Source organism: Pleurodeles waltl, chromosome 8, assembly GCF_031143425.1.
Source record: "Pleurodeles waltl isolate 20211129_DDA chromosome 8, aPleWal1.hap1.20221129, whole genome shotgun sequence".
NCBI classification, from domain to species: Eukaryota; Metazoa; Chordata; class Amphibia; order Caudata; family Salamandridae; genus Pleurodeles; species Pleurodeles waltl.
In genome coordinates this window covers 938,674,356-938,691,474 of record NC_090447.1, presented here as the reverse complement: position 1 = coordinate 938,691,474, position 17,119 = coordinate 938,674,356, and positions in this window count along the sequence as shown.

The window sequence follows — 17,119 nt, the reverse complement described above, 5'->3', positions numbered from 1 at the left end:
TCTCACAGGTACATTGAACATCTGGCCATTGGAAGTGGAGCTGGGGCAGTTCCAAGCTGGACAGGGTAACAAAGTGGGACAGTGGGGGGACAATCAGGCTGGTCTTATTTCCTGGTCGGGGCCTTGCCATCTTGCTCTGTCCTGTTCCTGGATCTCAGGGCCTGCTTTCGTGGTGGTTGTCCGTCTGCAGGGGGTGGGGTGCTGGTGTGTTGGTCCTGTGGCGGGGCGTCCTGTCCACTAGCGCCGACGGAGGTGGTGGGCATTTCATCGACCTGGCTAGTGTCAGGGGTCCCTTGGAGTGCCACGGTGTCCCTCAAGGTCTTTTGAATGTCCGTCAGCACCCCTACGATGGTGCCCAGGGCGGAGGCGATGGTCCTGATCTCCTCCCTGAACCCCAAATACTGCTCCTCCTGCAGATGCAGGGTCTCCTGCAACTTGTCCAGGACCGTTGCCATTGTCTCCTGGGAGTGGTGGTATGCTCCCATGATGGAGGATAGGGCCTCGTTGAGAGTAGGTTCCCTTGGCCTGTCCTCCCTCTGTCACACAGCAGCCCTCCCAGTTCCCCTGTGTTCCTGTGCCTCCGTCCCCTGGACTGTGTGCCCACTACCACTGCCCCCAGGTCCCTGTTGTTGTTGGGGTGGTGGGTTAGCCTGGGTGCCCTGTAGTGGTGGACACACCGCTGATTGACCTGTCCTGGCTAGGGAGGTATGGGCCCGCTGGATGGGTGCTGTGCTGGGGTTACCAGAGGGTGTAAGCTCTGTGTTGGGCTGTGGCTGGGCAAGGGGAACCGACTGTCCTGAGGCCCACGATGGTCCGGGCTGGTCATCAAGATCCAGTAGGGCAGAGCTGCTGTCGTCACTGTGGGCCTCTTCTGGGGGTGGAGTGGTGTTGTCTGGACCCTCTGGTGTGGTGACGTTCCTTCGGGTTCCTGCGGGGGTATAAGTACATGATTATTGCATGTGTGTGCTTCATGGTGTGCAATGGTTGGGTGTGCGTGAACCCCAGTGCAGGCATTCCTGTGTGGGGGCTTGTGTGGTGATGGTTGGGGGGTGTTGTGGGTCTGTGCAGTGGGCATGCTTTAGTGATGGGTGTCCATGCTTAGTTGTGTCATGCAGGTCTTGGGGTTGGGATGGGTGGTTGGTGTTATGGGTAGATTAGTGAGGATTTGGGGTGATATGGGAGGGTGTGAGGGTGGGTGTGTGTGATAGCATGCAGGTAGGGTGGGGGATATGATAGTGAAGATTTGACTTACCAGTGTCCGTTCCTCCAACGACTCCTGCGAGGCCCTAAGGATGCAAGATGGACAAGACTTGCTCCTCCCATGTTGTTAGTTGTGGGGGAGGAGGTGGGGGTCCGCCGCCAGTCCGCTGTACCTCGATGTGGTGCCTGGATACCGTGGAACGCACCTTCCCCCATAGGTCGTTCCACCTCTTCCTGATGTCCTCCCTATTTCTTGGGTGCTGTCCCACAGCGTTGTCCCTGTCCACTATTCTTTGCCATAGCTCCATCTTCCTGGCTATGGATGTGTACTGTACCTGTGAGCCAAATAGCTGTGGCTCTACTCTGATGATTTCCTCAACCATGACCTTGAGCTCCTCCTCGGAGAAGCGGGGGTGTCTTTGGCGTGACATGGGGTGGTGTGTGTGATGTGTGGGGTGGTGTATGTGTTGATGAGTGTGGTGAGTGTAGTGGTATGTGGTGTTTTGTGCGTGGATGTTGTGTGGGTGATGGTGTAGTGTGCCTCTGTGTGATGGTGTTAACTATTCTGTGCTGTCTCTCTCTAGCCTTCTCTCAGAAATTGTGGTCGTAGGGGTTTGTGGGTGTGTGTTTTATATTGCGTTGGGTGTGTGGGAGTGGTGTGTGTATGTGTATCAGGTGTGTGTATTTGTAATTGTCCAATGTGGTGGTGTTTTGGAGCTGTGTGTGTATTTTGAGCGCGGCGGTGTGTACCGCCAATGGAATACCGCGTTTGAAAGACCGACGCGTGGATTCGTGGGTCGTAATAGCATGGGCGTGTTTCTGTTGGCGTGGAGGTGGAGGATTTGTTTCCGCATATTTATCGCTGACCTTTGGAGTGGCGGACTTGTGTGGGTGTCTGAATTTCGGCGGAATCCGTGATGTGTGTCATAATAGCTGTGGCGGTCTCCCGCCGCAGTGGCGGTGTATTGGCGGTCTTCTGCACGGCGGTAAGCGGCTTTTACCACCAATGTTGTAATGACCCCCTTTATCTTAGAAAAATGTAAAACTGTGGTAAAAAAATGTTTTTTATGCATCTGTTTGTTACTAAAATCTGGGAAGATATTGATCCTAGCCCAGAAAATTGTTCATTGACGCTTGTTTAAAAATACTCTTTCTTGTTCAGCACTTTATTCCCATTCCTCCCCCTCCAAAACAAAACCACCAAATTTAGTTATAATTTGGCTTGCTTTTTTCAGTTTCCTCCAGGGAAATCTACAAACCCTGAGTACTTTTTGAGTTGTCACTAGGATGTTAGTAAAAAGTACGTAAATTTGTCATGGCTACACTTTGTGAATAAAATATTATGAAAGATTATGCACAAACTACCAAAAACATCCAAAAGAGAACCTCAGGCGGAAAGGGTTAGCAGCCAAGTGGTTAAAATAGAAACTGTGATTCCACCTAAACATATGTTTTGATAAAAATGCCCACAGAGTGAAGAAGCAACAAACTGTTGACTGAAATATAGACTTCAAATGCCAATAAATATTCTACTCAGCCTAAACATTCCACAAAATGTAAGCATGTAGGCAGTGCTGGCAAGGACATAAGCACAAGGATACTTAAGACATAACAGTGAGTAAGATGGGTGAATAGGAAAACTAGATTGCCATTGGTACTCAGAAATGCATGGGGCAGTAGTAAAAATTGTCAAAACTAATGAACATCTGCATAAGTTGTGCACACTGCTAAAGATTACAGTTCCTTTAGAATAGTGAACAGTTTGAACACTGGCAGAGGCACTTTGCCTTGACTACGGTTTTCTCTTACCACAACACTTTTTAATAGATTTTACATTTCTTACAATAATTAACATTCATTTCAGATGATTTGCAACTAGATTTTTTCTGTGCCTTAGAGTGAATAAGCCAGAGGGAAAAGGAGATCTTATAGACTAAGATTTTAATTGCTATATGCATGAATATCAAAAACAAATGTATCTTTCAGCCTAAATATTGTATGCAGACTATGGACTACCATTATATTGTAAAGCTAAATAATGTAAGTGTTAACGCATCCCTTCATAACTAATTTTCTCAATTTGGGACTCGTTTTAGGCCAATGAATCTTTTGACCCTGATTGAAGATACCTTAGGACGAGATAGCTAATCAGTATGTCAATCAATATGTAAATAACGTCATCAAAGTTCACAGTAATACAATTCAAATTAATCAAAGACATTTAATAAACTCGAAAACCACCATGACCTTTCAGTCACGAATAACCACACCAGTTTAGTATGAATTTTATGACATTTATTCCCTATTGATTACAATTTTACTAGCAAGTTTATTATTCTCAAAACCAAGAAGCACATTAGCATAGTCACAATATGGCAACTCTGATAAGATTTCATCAAAGCAAGAATCACGAATATTAGAACATAGCATGGCGTCAATATAAGTTATCTTTAGCAGAGTAAAATTAGCGCATTATTCAACAAAGCATAGATTCAGTCATTTGTCTATTTGCGTCAGTTTAGTGAACCCTCTTAACTAACCTCGAATTAGCATTGGCATGTTGGGCTTCATGCAAAACAATTTAGCAACACCAATTTGGAAAACATCTAACTATGGTCACTGTCAAAAGAGAAGCAGTTGGTACCTAGAAAGGAAACGCAAACAGACAATTACAATTTCATTGTCATATAGTTACCCTCTGTATTGAGTCAGCACTCAGGTTCAGTCTTCGTCCTCAGGACATCAGTTGATTCACCATCAGCCAGGGATTCAGCAAGTCGAGTAAAGGGGCACTTCCCTCATATGGAGGTAAAGTGTGAACGGGCAATATAAGGCAAGAATGGTTTTAAGAAACAAACAGCAAAGTCTCAATGCAGAGTGACAAAGTGTCTGGGTCATAGCAAATCGCATCAGCATCTCCCCCTCTCCTAGTCTCCTATTCTCTCCTGTTCTGATTTACTTCCTGGTGTCAAGGGTTTTTATCCCATTTTCTTTGTGCATTCCCCAAAATGTTGGTTTGATGAGGGGTTGCACCCCACTATCTCTCTCCAATAGAGTTTCGATTACTTCATCAAATTTGTCACCCCATAACAGTTCTCACATATTTTATTGGTCCTTATGATTGACGTCTTCAGCGGGTGGAATGTCCGGTATGATTTCATACTCTTGTGGTCCTTTGCACATCTTCAGTCAGTGGCTCCATTGTCTGTACCGGTTCAGGCGACCTTGTACCTGCTAGTGGTTTACAGTGTTGCATTCAGCTAAAATGTTTCTACAAGCAAGTCGAATTTCATGAGAACGTATCTACTACAGTTACATTCAGCTTCTAGCTTTTGGAAAAAACAGGAGTTCATGTCGTTCAGCAAATTAGCACACTGCACGTTAGAAAAACACATTTAATATGAAAGTCAGGCAGCTAGGCCTCGACTCATGCTAACAAAAAGCCTAATAATTTATTAGCAAAACTCTAGCATATAACTTTTATTATTAGTGCAAAATCATATTCTATCATAATATTTCAACATTATTAATCCGTTTCATTAGTCATTGTATATGGTTGCAGCCACTCCCCGTGGGCACATTTCAAGCATGCACACATTAATACATTTTGTATGCAGCATTATTATACATTAGTTCATAATCATTCCATGTTAATATTGATTATATAAGCTAAGCTCTCTCAGTCCCTCCTCTGATGACACTTGTCATCACACAAACATTTCCCTTTTCAACCTTTCACTTTTCGCATTATTCACATTTCAACATCTTCCCCCTTGTGTGAGCTTTCCCAAATTTCATTGAACATTTTCTCCCTTTCATTTTCTTCATTTCATTTTGTCACATTTCTTTTAATTCTTTCATTAATTTTGCATGATAACCATAATTCCAATAAACAAATCAGGACAATCAATAGACGCCCTAATATTTTAGCAAGAACCCCGTTCCAAATATTACTAAACCAATTCCCTACTCTGGTGATTCCTTTCCCAACTCTTTCCCAAACTCAAGGTTCCTTAAGCTCATTTAAATCTGCACTATCTCTTGTTAGGTTAGTAAGCACTCCTCTAATCTTTTTACTGTTATCCGGAGTGAACGCACAACAATGGCGCTCATTAAGCATCTTACAGACACCGCCACTCTTTGCTAAAAGAATGTCTAAAGCAAGTCGGTTTTGAAGAGTCATAGCTCTTTCCACAGCAAGTTCAGTATCCATCAGGAGTATAGCCCCTGTGAAGTTTGTCAGCATGTTATCCACAATAGTAAACAACTTTTGAATCTTTATGGAGTTTAAGATAACCCCTACTGAATGAATTATGGCTCCAAATATGTCACGGACGACAGCAGCCGCTGTCTCTCTCTTTTGTCTAGTATGTTGTAATTCAGACATTTTAGGAATTTGCTTTAAGTCATCAATCTGGTAGATCTTTGGGAAAACTATTCCCAGATAACATGTCCCATACCATTCCTTTGGAAGACGGTAATAAGCATTAAGTACACATATATACTAGATGTGAGGGATCAATGGATCCTGTCCATTTAACATGAATGTCCATTCACTCTGAAACAAAAACACATGCCTGCATTCACTCGTTCCCACAAATAAAGTGTCATGTTCAGATATCGGCCTATATATACAAAGCCTACCTACATGTAATGCATCTATAGCTAGTTTGCCCTGTGTCTTTATTGCGGTGTAAGCAGAATCATTTGCAAGCGTGCCTTTTTCGAATCCCTTTTCTAGCCTTTCCTTTAATGCCTTGCGTCTATCATCAGTGTGATCTAAAAAGCTATTTTCTACAGGCGTCAGTAGGCAGGTTAGATTATTGCAGGGTGCATAAGCTGTCCCAAATGTCAGTGTCGGCTCAAAGAAGCCCCTAACTAATTTTATGCTGTGTTCTTTAGCTAATTTGTTTAGAAACTCAATCACAGGCACAAAAGAAAAAACTACATCTAAGTTAGAGTAGAAGTATTGCACATGTTCTTGATCATAGAATCTTGTTAACAGCAAACTACAGCTGATCCCATATGTTAATGGCAGACTATGGTAAGTAACCCTTTCTTTTACTGATGAAGGAATCTTTGTGCACACATAACAATTCTTCACATCCATTGTGTCAACATACTCATTCAACAAGCGATGGAAGACATTAGTAGAGAGTTCCCCTTTTGGATTAGTTCCCCCAGGCAAGTATTTTGCATCTTGCTCAAACTTCTCCCATGGTGTTAATGTAGCAGTCTCAGGATTTGAAGCATTGTTAGTCACTTTCTTATCCACCAACGGCATTCCCACAATCACACCTAAAATTATTATTGCACACACAATACCTAAAATAGCACTCAACCAACCACACATTCTACCCTTTTTGCTATCTCCTCTAGTGTAACCCATGATCTGTAAAGAATCAGGTAGCAGAATAATACAAAGTAAACAATCAGCTTGAGGACAATATAAAGCTCCTTTTTTTTTCTTTCAATACAAAGTCTCTTTTTCTCAGCAAGTATTTACAGCGCTTCACTTACTCCAGGACCGTTTTGTCAAATCAGGTTTAGCAGCTTGTCATAATCGGTTTTTCAGAGTCAATTCAGGTTATCAGTGTCACACCCGGTAATTTATCAGTCTCTCTTCTCAGCTTTTCAGCTCTTAATTTCAATTTCAATTTAACACAGTCTCTTTCTAGAGTTGAATTCAGGTGCCGTTGTATTGACCTGGTACCTCCCGATCAAATCAGAATGCCAGAATTCTTGTTGCCATTCAGCTGATGTTGCAGACGCCCATTCAGGACCTGCGTACCTTCTGTTTGCGACTCTCTTTCTTTTCAGTTTGCGTTCACTTTGTAACTCTCCTTCACTGAGATACTTTTTTCTAGTTGTGTCAACTTCTTCCTCTATTGTATCACAAGGGACTACTTTCTCTCCTGCAGCTTGTGGCTTCGGACAGTTATCCCCTTTATGTGTTTTCTTTCTGCTTGGCCTTTCAGGACCTTGAACAGTGCCCTCCTCTTGTGCTATGGTGTTTTCTCTTGATGGCTCTGCAAGCGGCTCAGGAGGAGTCAGAGCACATTGGCCTCCCTCTGCCTCTTCCCCTTCAGGGTCTGTTACGGGCTCAACTTCAAACCCATATCCGTCTGCTTCTGGGAGAACCTCTCTTTGCATTGGTTCCCCTGTTACCTCAACTGAGATAGGCTCACTGTCACCCCTCTGGAACTCACTTTGAGTGACTAAGCCATCCTCAGTGGGCTCTGCTTCAGTCTCAGTTCCCCTTTGAGTACTCTCCGGCCCTGAGACTTCCTTCTCTGTAGCTGTTGTTTTGAACACTTCGAGTTCCTCATCAGTTGGACACGTCACCTTCTTTGTGTTACTTGCATTTATCCAATTTGGAAGGCCTGCACATTTCACAGCAGAAGTAGTTGTCAGTATTACTTGATATGGCCCCTTCCAGCGTGGCTCCAGACACCATTTCCTCACGTGTTTCTTGACAACCACCCAGTCACCGGCTTTCTGGGTGTGACCTGGATCACTTATCGGTGGCAATGTGGTAGCCTCCACCTGGTGGGAAAAAGAGCCACATCAGCCAGACCCTTGCAGTAGTACATCACCATATCAACCGTGATATTCACAAGAGCATTGGCAGGTACTGTGGGCAATCTCATAGCTCGGCCCATTAGAATTTTGTGTGGGGATAGTTTTCTTGTCAGGTCAGTTTCTCATTGACATCAGTACTAAGGGCAACGCATCTGGCCACTTCAAATTGGTAGCTGCGCACATTTTTGCCATTCTTGATTTCAAGGTATCATTCGTCTGTTCCACTAGTCCTCGTGCTTCAGGGCGATAACTACAATGCAGCTTCTGCTCAATGTTTAATGCGGCACACAAGAGCTTAATTACCTCATTGTCGAAGTGTCTGCCCCTATCTGATTCTAACGAGATCGGGAATCCGAAACGTGGTATCAACTCCATAAGCAGCAGCTTTGCTACTGTAAGACTATCATTCCTACGTGTAGGGTAAGCTTCAATCCAGTGACTGAAAACGCACACAATCACCAACATGTATCTCAGGCCTCCACGTACAGGCAGCTCAATGAAAACCATCTGCATCCTGCTAAACGGACCTCCAGCTCTCCCAATGTGGCTCATATTTACCACAGTCCCTTTTCCTGCATTCATCTGCTGACAGATGATGCACCTGTGACAGATAACCTCTGCAGCTTGTCTGAATTTCGGATTGAACCAATGGATTTTGAACAACCTGATCATTGCGTCTCTCCCAACATGTGTCTGTCCATGATAAAACCTTGCAAACTGTTTGGCAAAACCATTTTTCCCTCCTCTGAGACCCATAAGTCGTCAGACCTCTGTACACATTGCATTCTCTGCCAAGAGTGTTTCTCCTCCTTGCTAGCATGTCCATGCAGTGATTTTAACTCATCTAATGTGTCAACCACTCTTAATGCAAAGTTTAAGCATGTTTCATTTTCAGTTTCAGGTAACAATTCCCACTGATCTCGAAACGATATACAGTTCAATGAGCAAAACCTTGCGACTTGATCTGCATAACCGTTTCCCATTGACACTTAGGGGGTCATTATGACCCTGGCGGAAGGCGGAAGGCGGAAGGCGGAGAAGTGGCGGTAAGACCGCCAACAGGCTGGCGGTCTTACTTTGTGGAATTATGACCATGGCGGTTACCGCCATGGTCATCCTACGGTTCTCCATTCCGCCGGCCAGGGCAGAGACGACCGCTGGGCTGGAGACCTGGGTCTCCAGCCCGGCGGCCGTCACTATACCGCCGGCGGTATTTGGACCCGGCTGACCGCCATGGATTTCATGCGGTTTGAAACTGCCATGAAATCCATGGCGGTAAGCACTATCAGTGCCAGGGAATTCCTTCCCTGGCACTGAAAGGGGTCTCCCCCACGGATGATCGACTTACCTGGTCTGACGATCCTCCAGGAGGGGACAAGAGCCATGGTGGCAGCTCCGCCGACACCACACCGTCAACAGAACACCGCCACGCCGAATCACAGAACATGATTCGGTGGGCGGTGTTTTGTTGGCGTGGCGGTGGAGCAACCTCCACTCCCCCGCCGCCCGCCAGTATGGCTGTTGGCGGCTCTCCGTCCGAAACAGGACGGAGAGCTGCCAACAGTCATAATACACCGAGTGGTCCCTCGGCGGTCTTTCAAAAAGACTGCCGAGGTCAAAATGACCCCCAAAGTCTTGTGACTTAACATGAGCATTGCATTTCACCACGGCAATTTCAAGAGGTAACTGAATCGCATGCAACAAGTCCTTAATCTTTTCACCATTTTTCACTGGTGAACCAGAAGAGGTCATGCAATCCCTCTGTGACCATAATTGGCCGAAATCATGTAAAATTCCAAATCCGTATCTGCTGTCAGTATAGATAGTGACTTTCAGGTTTTCAGCTGCATGGCATGCCTTAGTAAGAGCAATTATTTCAACCACTTGAGCAGAGTACACTCTTTCGAGCCAGGAAGCTTCTAAAATACCAGTGATTGTACGGACAGCATATCCAGCTCTCAGTACTCCTACCGAGTCTCTCAAGCATGAACCATCAGCAAACATAATGTAATCATTTTCTTCCAACTGGGTATCTTTAATGTCAGGTCTTGGTTTGGTGCATAGTTCTGTTACCTCAAGACATTCATGTTCTACTTCCTCGGCATTACCAATGTCTGCATTATCAATAGGAAGTAAAGTTGCCGGGTTCAATACAGTACATCTCTTAAGGGAAACATTAGGTGACCTCAGTATGATTGTCTCGTATCTAGCCAACCTTGCATTTGTCATGTGCTGCGTCTTGGTTCGGGTTAACAGAATTTCAACTGAATGTGGAACCATTACTGTAATGGGATGTCCCATCACTATGCCTTCACACTGAGTGAGGCTTTGACCAACTGCTGCAACTGCACGCAAACAACCTGGTAAGACTGCTGCGACTGGGTCCAAGGTAGCTGAAAAATATGCTACTGGGCGCTTTGCACCTCCATGGACCTGTGTTAAGACAGACAAAGAATAAGCATCACGTTTATGACAAAACAGTAGAAAAGGCTTTGTGTAATCAGGCATACCTAAAGCTGGTGCCCTGCACATGCATTCCCTTAATTCCATGAATGCCTTCATCTATTTCTCTGACATGGTTATGGTACCCGGGTCATTCTGAACTTCCTTACCTGTCAACTTCACCAATGGTTTAGAAATAATCGAGAAGTTGGGAATCCACTGGCGACAGTAGCCCACCATTCCCAAAAACATCCTGACATCTCTCTTAGTTGTGGGGGGATTCATCTGCAGTATGGCTGTCACTCTTTCTTTGGATATTTTTCTCAACCCTTTATCAATCAAGTGACCTAAGTACTTCACCTCCCTCTGACAGTATTGCAGCTTCTTTGGGGACACTTTATGTCCATTCTTTCCCAAATGATTCAGTAAGGCAATTGTGTCATACCTGCAATCATCTTTTGTTCTGGACGCAATTAACAAATCATCAATGTACTGTACTAGAGTCGAACTGAAAGGCAGTTCTAATGACTCCAAATCCTTTTTCAGTATCTGATTGAAGATGGAAGGTGACTCGGAAAACCCTTGAGGGATTCTGCACCAACTGTAAACCTTTTCCAGGAATTTGAAACTGAAGAGAACTTGGCTGTCCTCATGAAGAGGCACCGAAAAGAATGCTTGAGACAGGTCCACAACTGTGAACCTCTCTGCATCACACAGAACCTGAAACATGATTACTGCTGGATTTGACACTATGGGGCAACATTTTACCACAATCTTGTTTATTTTTCTCAAATCCTGCACAGTTCGGACCTTCCCACAAGGCTTTTTCATACCTTATTGGTGAATTGCACGGGCTACTCAGCACTTCTTTCAAAACCCCTTGTTTTACAAAGTCCGCGATTATCTGTGTTACCTGAATGAGGACATCTTGTGCCATGTGGTACTGTGGTACCTGTGGGAACACTGCATTCGACTTCACCTGTACTTTAACCGGTTCTACTCCCTTTATCAATCCCACTTCTTTTCCTGTCAGGTCCCACACCTTTTCTGTCACTGTTCCCTGCAGCTCAGGTGGTAAGTCAGTTACTGTAAGCATCGGGAATAATGTTATCAAAGGGTATTTCTCATTTGCGGTCTCCGTCTCTAGTTCTATAAACGGACCATCATCCCCTTCATCATCACTGTTTGTCTGCACCTCAATCACTTCATTGGAACAGGTAATCGAACACCTCATTTAGCACAATAAGGGGGTTATTACAACTTTGGAGGAGGTGTTAATCCGTCCCAAAAGTGACGGTAAAGTGACGGATATTCCACCAGCTGTATTACGAGTTCCATAGGATATAATGGACTCGTAATATGGCTGGTGGTATATCCGTCACTTTACCGTCACTTTTGGGACGGATTAACACCTCCTCCAAAGTTGTAATAACCCCCTAAGTCTCTTCCCAGTAGGGATACGGTGCTCGAATCACAGACTACAAATCTGTGTAATCCCTGGAAGTTGCCAATCTCAATTTGGTGGGTCTGTAATCGGATTTGTCAGGAACTGGTTTGCTACTCCTACCACCCTTATGGTACGCCCTGAAAGTGGCAATCTTGGAACTTCTGCACTTCTGACTGTAGAGCGTGTAGCTCCTGTATCAACTAGGAATGAAACCTTATGACCCATTACCTTTCCCTCTACATAGGGACCCCTCTGATCTACCTTTAGGTACGCTGCAAGCCTGCACTCCTCACTGTCTGGACAATCATCCGACCATTCCTCATTTATGCCATCCTCACCACGCAATGGGAACTGTTGTACTGTGTTATTTTGACTCATCATTTGACCTGTGACCTGTTGGGAAGCATCACCGGTTGCTGTCCCATTGGAACCAATGGTATTTGCATTTGCTGTCTAGGTACCATGGGAACCTGCTGTTGTACCTGCTGCATTTGTGATGGTATTTGCTGCATGGGCTGTAACCCCTGCATCTGCACCATGTTATTCTGGAAGTTCTGATTTTGACCTCTCATCTTTGGACCTCTCACATTTTGAAAAGTAGCGGCATGATTGCTTTGTTGAACAACACCATCCTGCGTCACCATTGGGCATTCCCGCTTCCAATGCCCCACGCCCCCGCACGCGTGACATGGTGACACCTTTTTCATCCCCTGCACATAATTTTGAACCACAACAGTATTCAAGTCCAGACCACAGTTCACAAAACCTCCTCGACCTCTCGGTTGTGCCTGAAACATGCCATTTCCCAGAGGTTGCTGCTGTATCACCTGCTGTACTCCATTTCCCTGCATCCCTGCTTGCGCTGCCTAAATCTGCATCACCATCACCTTCTCTTTCAATTTTCTCTGCTTCAGCTCAATCTCGTCACTACAGTATTTCGCATACTGCAACACCTCATCAATCGGCTTTGCTTGCCAACAGATCAAATGATTCTTAATCATCTGGCTAATCTCTGGCCTCAACCCTTCAACAAACCTGAATACAAGATGATTCATGTCTTTCAGCTCAATTACCTCAGTGCCACTGTACTGTTTGAAAGCTTTTAACAATCTCTCATAGTAAGCATGAATCAACTCTTTTGCCTCCTGCGAGGTTCGATCAATTTTCTGCCAATCAGTCACTTTCAGTGACACTTTCTGCTTAAAAAATTCAATCACTTTATGATAATACTTCATCACCTCCTCAGATGGTGCTCCAGTCACCTTATCCCTTGCCGGCTTCTGTGTCGGCCAGTCAACACCTCTCTTGCACTCAAGCCATAAGTCGGGTGTAACTATAATTTCAAACAGTGTATTCAAGTCCTCCCAACGACATTTTGCAAGCTTCACAAACCTATCTGTCTGCTGGTACCATTCTATCGGCTTCTTCCTCAACCTGAGATAATCATTTGTGATTGACAAAATGTCACCCCTAGACCACGGTACATGGACTAGAACCCCTCCAGCTGTTTCTCTCATTGGTAGCATTTTTATTGTCCCCGTGTCCGGTGCGGATTTAGCCTGCTTTGGTTCCGGACCATCTCCTTTCTCTTAATCTCTCTTCTTTGCCCATCTGCCTTCCCATTTCTCTAAGGCTCCCCAAATTTGTGCACTTTGAAGTATTTCTTTAAGATGCACTTTCATTCCGGTAGACCTCATGTGATCAAAATCTTGAGACTCAAAGTCTAATCTGTAGCTTCTTTTCAGATGTTTAGTACCTTCAATATCTATGCCATATTTGTCTGCCAGGTTTGCCAAACTCTGATGCACCTTGCCCACTTCTTTAGTGATTTTAGGGCACAGATACCTCAATTCTGCTTCCGTGTATGACTCTCATCTGTTCACCCCATTGTCCCTTTCACTAGCTCCATGGCTTCTACACCCAATCTCACAAAATTCAGGTATTCATCCCTTTCTGACCTCCATGCGGTCACTGCAGTAGTCTGCGGAGTGTTGCGCTTGTCTAACCACTCGTTCAATTGTTGCGCTGTTAAGCCTTGCAACTAAATGTTTCCTGACTGCATCAATGGTGTCTGTGTCGTATTGGTACTCATTATCTGTGGAGTTAGCACGCCTAACCCTGCTTGCCTCATGGTCTCCAAAGGAACCCCAATCGGACTAAAATCTAACAAAGATCTAGGTCCTTCTGCTCTCTGTTCTCTTGGTGTCATTACTTGGGAAGTTCCTGTGAACCCTCCTCTTATGGTCTCTTGGGTCATTACTCCCTGATCACACATGCCAGGCCTACCCTGCGCATACAACGATACTGGTTGTCTGACAGTAATTGGCAATAATATGGCAGCTGGTGACTGTCCAAGTCCCAAACCCTGTGGAGCATTAACTTCCATAGCTTGATTCATCATAGGTGCTGTAGCTACTAACTGCGGTCCTGCGACTGCATTGTAACTCGGAACCAGCTGTTGCTGCGGCAGCAATTGCAAGTTGGCTCAATCTGCACTAACTTTGATCTCATATATATCAGATAAGGCGGCACCATCAGACTCGTATTTGTCTTTAGTACTGGGATGTCTGGATAAATCCTTTGAATCTGTGGTGGCTGCAACTGTTTCTGTGTGTCTGGTGCTGTGGGTACACTGACACCATTCTGTATCAAAACTGTATCACTTGTCTGCACTGTACTTGAGACGCCCTTATTTTGTGCCAGGTCTTCAGAACTCACACTAGTGCACTGTGCGTTACCATTTATGGCATACGGTGGCGGGCGATCATGTAACAACTGGTTAAGAAACTCTTCATTGTCTGAGTCAACTTCATCTACCCAAGACCTCTGAGTCTCTTTTGACTTACTAGAGCTCTTGTCTGTTTTACAGGTGGCTTTATTTCCTTGTGTCTCATCCACTTGTGTTATTGCCAGAAACAATTTAAGTCTGTCAACTATTCCCTTTCTCCACACCCTGCTCTCATTGTCCCATCAAGCCTCAGCTAAAGTCTTTTCAGCTCTTTTCTTTCTCCTTTGAAATTTCTGCTGTCTTTGTCATATGGCCATTAAATCCCAGATTGCTAACGCCTCATACTGAGCTGGTCTCGGAGGTGGTTTTTGCACACTTAACATCCACCTCAAGTTCTCTAAAATTCTTGTATTAAACGTTCCGTGCTCCGGAAACACTAAACACCCCTCCTTCTCTGTTAATTTGCACCACTGCTTCATCCAAACACATGGCGCGACTCCCTTTTCCTCCATTATGATATAAGCTGGAGTACCCTCAGGCGGTGTGGGCTCCCCTTTACTCGCCATAATATATGTATCTCCCTTCAAAGCACTCTTAAGAGCCTTGAAAAACTTCATTTTTTGCATCTTTTATTTTGTTTAGAATCTAATCAGGAAGTGACTTTAATTCCTATAACACTCTTCACCCACCTTTCTCAACCCATTGCCTCTCATGGACGGCTGCCAATCTGTGCGTGACTCCTCTCGGCAACTGACCTATCCCAGCGCAGCACCACTGATGTCACACTCACACACACTGCGGCTGACAAAGTCTTGCGGCTTGTCCTCCTCACACAAAAACGAATGCACTATTTTGCGAGCACCTTTTAGCAACAAAAAACAATATTTGCCGGTTTACTACAGGAAGGGTAACACATTCGCTTCAGAACTTTACAGAGATTTCACTTGAAGCCTCAGCCGCTACTCTCTCCTTCTCGGCTCCCGTACTTGCAAGCAGAATTCGACCCGCAAATCCTACTCTCAACTTGTCAATGGTTTTTCTAGTGCACTTTAGAACTTGCCAAATCTCCATCAAAGGTTTTACTCACACAATTTGACTCAAACTCGACTTGTCAGCCACGCCCGATTGACCTATTAAACCACACAAATTACAACATAAACCCAAGTGTCTCCTACACTTGTCAATATACTCCGGAGTCTTAGGCCACAACTGGTCCGTACATCACCACCAACCACGTGGATAATTTGTTTGCACAAAGCGCCACACTCACCTGAAGTTCGCCGACTTCCCTACTCTCACACTGCGGAGTACGCACACTCCTACTAAAACAACATTACCTGACCTAAACACACAAACTTCACAAATCACCTGCAATAGGCATAAGCTGAGCAAGCGCAAACTCTACACCGCACATACTAGAACGCCGAGAACATCCCCAACTCACTTAGGCAGGCTCCGAGATTCCTGGAAAGTAATGAGGAATTTAGAAGCACATCATATCTCCAATTTGCATTATCTCGAAAAACAATTTAAAACAATAATCCTCCGTCCTAGGGCCTCAAAGGGCCTAAACTGTCGCTCTGCTACCAGAACTGTTAACGCGTCCCTTTATGATTAATTTACTCACTTTGGGACTCGTTTTAGGCCAATGAATCTTTTGACACTGATTCAAGACACCTTAGGACGAGATAGCTAATCAGTACGTCAATCAATATGTCAATAATGTCATCAAAGTTCACAGTAATACAACAATTCAAATTAATCAAAGACATTTAATAAACTCGAAAACCACCATGACCTTTCAGTCATGAATAACCACACTAGTTTAGTATGAATTTTATGATATTTATTCCCTATTGATTACAATTTTACTAGCAAGTTTATTAATCTCAAAACCAAGAAGCACATTAGCATAGTCACAATATGGCAACTCTGATAAGATTTAATCAAAGCAAGAATCACGAATATTAGAACATAGCACGGCGTCAACATAAGTTATCTTTAGCAGAGTAACATTAGCGCATTATTCAACAAAGCATAGATTCAGTCATTTGTCTATTTGCGTCTGTCTAGTGAACCCTCTTAACTAACCTCGAATTAGCATTGGCATGTTGGGCTTCATGCAAAACAATTTAGCAACACCAATTTGGAAAACATCTAACTATGGTCCCTGTCAAAAGAGAAGCAGTTGGTACCTAGAAAGGAAAAGCAAACAGACAATTACAATTTCATAGTCATATAGTTACCCTCCGTATTGAGTCAGCACTCAGGTTCAGCCTTCGTCCTCAGGACATCAGTTGATTCACCATCAGCCAGGGATTCAGCAAGTTGGGTAAATGGGCACTTCCCTCATATGGAGGTAAAGTGTGAACGGGCAATATAAGGCAAGAATGGTTTTAAGAACCAAACAGCAAAGTCTCAATGCAGAGTGACAAAGTGTCTGGGTCATAGCAAATCGCATCAGCATCTCCCCCTCTACTAGTCTCCTATTCTCTCCTGTTCTGATTTACTTCCTGGTGTCAAGGGTTTTTATCCCATTTTCTTTGTGCATTCCCCAAAATGTTGGTTGGGTGAGGGGTTGCACCCCACTATCTCCCTCCAATAGTGTTTCGATTACTTCATCAAATTTGTCACCCCATAACAGTTCTCACATATTTTATTGGTTCTTATGATTGACGTCTTCAGCGGGTGGAATGTCCGGTATGATTTCATACTCTTGT